General features: G+C 41.8%; 1 pseudogene; it reads right to left on the bottom strand.

The window, feature by feature from the left end:
- Positions 1-3,023: 3,023 nt before the first annotated feature.
- Positions 3,024-4,437, bottom strand: part of LOC111982304 (zinc finger protein 180-like) — an 8,410-nt pseudogene continuing 6,996 nt past the window's right edge.

Here is a 4,437-nt window from a genome sequence, read left to right as displayed (position 1 = left end):
CCAGACCCTGGCCTAATTTACCAGGTGTTATCTTAACCCCAGACCCTGGCCTAATTTACCAGGTGTTATCTTAACCCCAGACCCTGGCATAATTTCCCAGATGCCAGGATGTCTAAGGACCATTGAGGCCTTTGTTCTACTCCTCTCTATCCCAGCGAAACATACACCATATCTTGTCTATGGAATGCAGGCTCAATCAGACCGGAGACATATGTCTCATCTGCACCACTAATCATAGAATGGAATGTGGCTGTTTGGTTTTTAATCACGAGACATCAATCAGTTGTCAGCTTCAAGCCATCTCTAATGAAACCCATGTCTTCCACACCCAGACTAGCTGTAAAACTCAGAATTAGCAGGACATTGTGACATCATTTCATTGATATCATGAAACAACTCCTTCATGTATGTATTTTCTGATGTTTGATCAGAGATCTTTTATCAGAGTATCTCTTGTCACACTGATCACAGCTATAAGGTTTTTCTCCTGTGTGTGTTCTCTGGTGTGATATTAGGGTGCTTGGGTGACTAAAACTCTTCCCACATTGATCACAGCTATAAGGTTTCTCTCCTGCTTTCCCTCTTTTTTCAAAATATTGTGTTTAGTGACTAGCATGGGGGACTCGTGTCATTTATACAAGTTTCAGTAAGATTTATTTTGGTTGGAAGCGAATTATCCGTATTGTTAGATACATCTCAAAAATTATTTCAGGATGCATTTCCCCCCATATTTCCCATTCCTCGTTTCCGGATTTTAAGATTTTTTATAATATCATTAGACTTGATCTATTCTTGCAATAAGTTCCCTCATTTATTTTTGTTGTTTGTTTCTAACTTATTCTGTGCCCTCTAAATCATATATAAATATGAGTAATGGAAATTAGGGCATGGTCCTCTAAAAGGCACAATTAAAAGGGTGTCCTATAAAATAATGGGTATCTGCTGTACCTATGAGTTGATGTCGGAAAAAGTCAGTAATGAATATCCTTCGTTACTAGTTTAAAAAACGGTGAACCATGCAAATAAGCTTATGATTAACCATTTCCAATAATCCTCCCGACATGAGAATTCTGTAAGCGTAATGTATAGTGCAATTATTTGATGGGTCCGACTTATAAACACTTTCTAACTTTTGGTGCCAGCAAGAATGACAATGATACGAAAGTAGTCACGACCTAGCTGGATTGAGCTCCACCATGTATCTCTCAATTGTGTCAAGGATTTGGTAAGCCTCCATATATCCACGATATTCTGATTCCTTAAGTGCATGTGGGTGATAGTTTGTTTAATGGTCCAATACACATGTTTTAATAATCCGTGTACCTTGCGATCTGTTTGGACAATTTTCAATATTCGGAATCAAATTATGTTAATAACATCACCCTTTTGGAGTTTCTTTGCCCATGGGAGAAGTATAACGTAGGTAATGAAGTTGTAAGTAAGCAAAAAAGTGTTCTATATATAATTTGAGATTCTTTCAAAGTAGCCAGCCCTTTGTCTTGGTGAAAGCTTTGCACACTCTTGGCAATTTTCTTCAACCAGCTTCACCTTGGAAATGCTTTTCAACCGTCTTGAGGAGTTCCAACAATATGCTGGAGCCTTGTTGGCTGCTTTTCCTTCACTCTGCAGTCAACTCATCCCAATACCATCTCAATTGGGGTTGGGAGTGTGTTGGGTCACTTGTCCCTGTTGGCAAACAAATGGTAGTCCACTGGTTGCAAACCACCATGGGGATCGTTCGCTGGCAAGAAATGGCTGTGGTAGCCATGGCTGTTTATATGTGTGGCCTTTGGTTGGAACCCCAAAATCTCAAATTTGGACCATCAGAACCAATCGGACAGATTATCCACCGGTCTAATGTCCATTGTTTTGTGTTCATGGCCAAAGAAAAGCAAGTCTCGTCATAATTATTGGCTGATTCTTAGTAGTGTTTTTTTGGCAGCAATTCAACCATGAGGCCTGATTCACGCACGCTGACGTCCTCCTCTTAGAAGCCGCTTCGCATGTTGAGAGTCACATACGCATCTATCACTCGCACAATCACCCGCATTGAAATCTGTGAAGCATTTCTAGCGATTTCATCTCGGTCGCGTAACTACTCATATCCTACTACGCAGCAGAGATATCTGTGGCACTTTCATTTACTGTGGCACTCTCAAATCGCAGAGCCAGTTTTCATATTCCGACGCATTCGCATGGAGTTTTCTGCCGCGCACATTTACTTGTCGAATTGATGAACCGTAATGCCTGTAGATCCCACTCGCGCGAGCACTCAGGAAGCCTTTCTCTTTGCATATTTGAGCCTGGTTCTGCCATAATATGGACTTTGGTCTTTTACCAAATACAGACTATATCTCTCGCTCAAACACCACTACTCACTCTTGTCACACACCCAACTGATTGGCATAACAGCTCAAGAAGAAGAAATTTTCACAAATCGACCTTTTTTAACAAAGGCACCTGTTAATTGAAATGCATTCCAGGTGACTACCTCATGGAAGCTGGTTTGCGAGAATTGCCAAGGAGTGTTGCAAAGCCTGTCATCAGATCTAGAAATCTTCAAGATGATGAAAATATATTTTGATTTTGCTTTGAAAACAATGTGGTTACTCACCAATGATCTCCATCTGTGTATAATTTCATTAATGTGATGTCTTCACAATTATTCTACATCTGTAGAAACTGTCAAAAAGCTTATAAAGTAAACATTAATTAGTAGGCTGTGTCCCCAAACTTTTGGCCGGTACTGTGTATATATTAAAAGAATGTTTCATATCCTTAATATTAACTTTTCCACAATTTTTAACTACCTAACATGGTGTAAATATGTAGGCAGTTAATGTGAAGGTTGTTACCAGGATTGGCAATTATATTTGGCAAACGGATTAATGTGATTCATCCTTATATTGTCCAACATCATTACCCATCCATAGTCACAATATGTGGGATTCTACCACAACATCACACGCTATAATCACTCTCCACCCTTTCCCCCATAAAACAACCACAAGCTGCTGATGTTTTCAACAGTTGTCCATCCCCGAGCCCACTTCTAGAAAATCCTTGATGTGCGAATGCCATATACGCTTGTACCGCTGATGAGGACGGGCCATGCACATTTAAGCCGATTTCTGGGAAGATTTTGGAATTTAACAATGAGGCAAGTCTTCCTTTTCTAGCTGATGGAGCTCAGATACACGCCTTCCCTTGAAACCACATACACACATCCTGTGTGGTGTCTCTCCACACACAGTTGGTGGTAATCAGGCTGAATGACTGAGTAGAACTATTTCCCCACACCGTCGGGATGCCGCATTTAGACCATTTTCCCATAGTTTTATGTGGCAGAACAGAACGGTCTTGATACATTTTTGGTCACCAAGAGGGCCATCACATCATTGCCCCCTCCTCTGATTATCTGAGTTGACCTCCTCCCCGTGGGTTACTGCAGTTATTGTGCCCTAGTGGTGTAGCCACTGCTATGTTGTCCCCCTTGAGTGTAGGCATCTCTAAACCCCCCACAAACAACAGCGTTCCGTGGACGCCCGAGCCGCAGTGGTGGCAGAACCCTCACACCTCTCACAATGCGTACATGTCTGCTGTGTCTTTCAGAGGTTGGGTTTAAGAAGCAGAATCAATTTCAAGTTGGACTTGTGTGCACATGAACCAATAAAGTGGATTCTTAATCTTAATGTTGAGCAAGTAACCAGAAAACCCTGTGAAGTTAGGAGTTTAGAGAAAAGCCAGTGCGTGAGAACTACAGACAATTATTTAGAGGAAAACAAAACTGCAACCTGCATCAATTTCCACCCCCTCACTCACACAACATCTCAGTTCTTTTTTCAAAATCAGAGTTGATACAGCTTTCCTGTGGGATGTGTCTATTATGTTGATGGAGATTCAGGTCCCATGAGAGGGGACGAAAGTGAGATGGGCAATTGTAATGCGATGTGTGTGTGTGTAGTGTGTGGCGCCGCAAGCCATCACCGTTCTTCACTTTACCCTGGGCTCTGTCCAGTAGGTCCAGTGAGATAGGATGGCATTGATTAAGTATCAACATGATGAAATGTCAAAACGAGAAGGAGAGACCTAGGTCCACACGGTCCTTTTCAGAGCCATAAATAGGTCTTTGGGCTCTGTTGTGTGGTGTGGGTGTGTGGTGGGCGTGTGTGTGTGTGTGCTGTTGTGCGGACTTTTCCTTCACATATTCGAGTTTTCTCCTTGAGTGTCCTGGTTGTGTAAAGTCAGCTGGCTAGATGTATGTAAAACTCTTCCACATGATTTGAACCTAGCTATATGGTTTCTCTCCTTTGTGTGTTCTCTGGTGTGAATGTCAGTGGCTAGATGTAGTAAAACTCTCTTCCCACATTGATCACAGCTATAAGGTTTCTCTCCTGTTGTGTCTTCTGGTGTGAAGTTCAGCTGGCTATGATTTGT

This window comes from Salvelinus sp. IW2-2015, linkage group LG21 (genome assembly GCF_002910315.2).
Source record: "Salvelinus sp. IW2-2015 linkage group LG21, ASM291031v2, whole genome shotgun sequence".
NCBI classification, from domain to species: domain Eukaryota; kingdom Metazoa; phylum Chordata; class Actinopteri; order Salmoniformes; family Salmonidae; genus Salvelinus; species Salvelinus sp. IW2-2015.
Note: the sequence above shows the minus strand (reverse complement) of the source record. Positions and strands in the feature narration are given on the sequence as shown.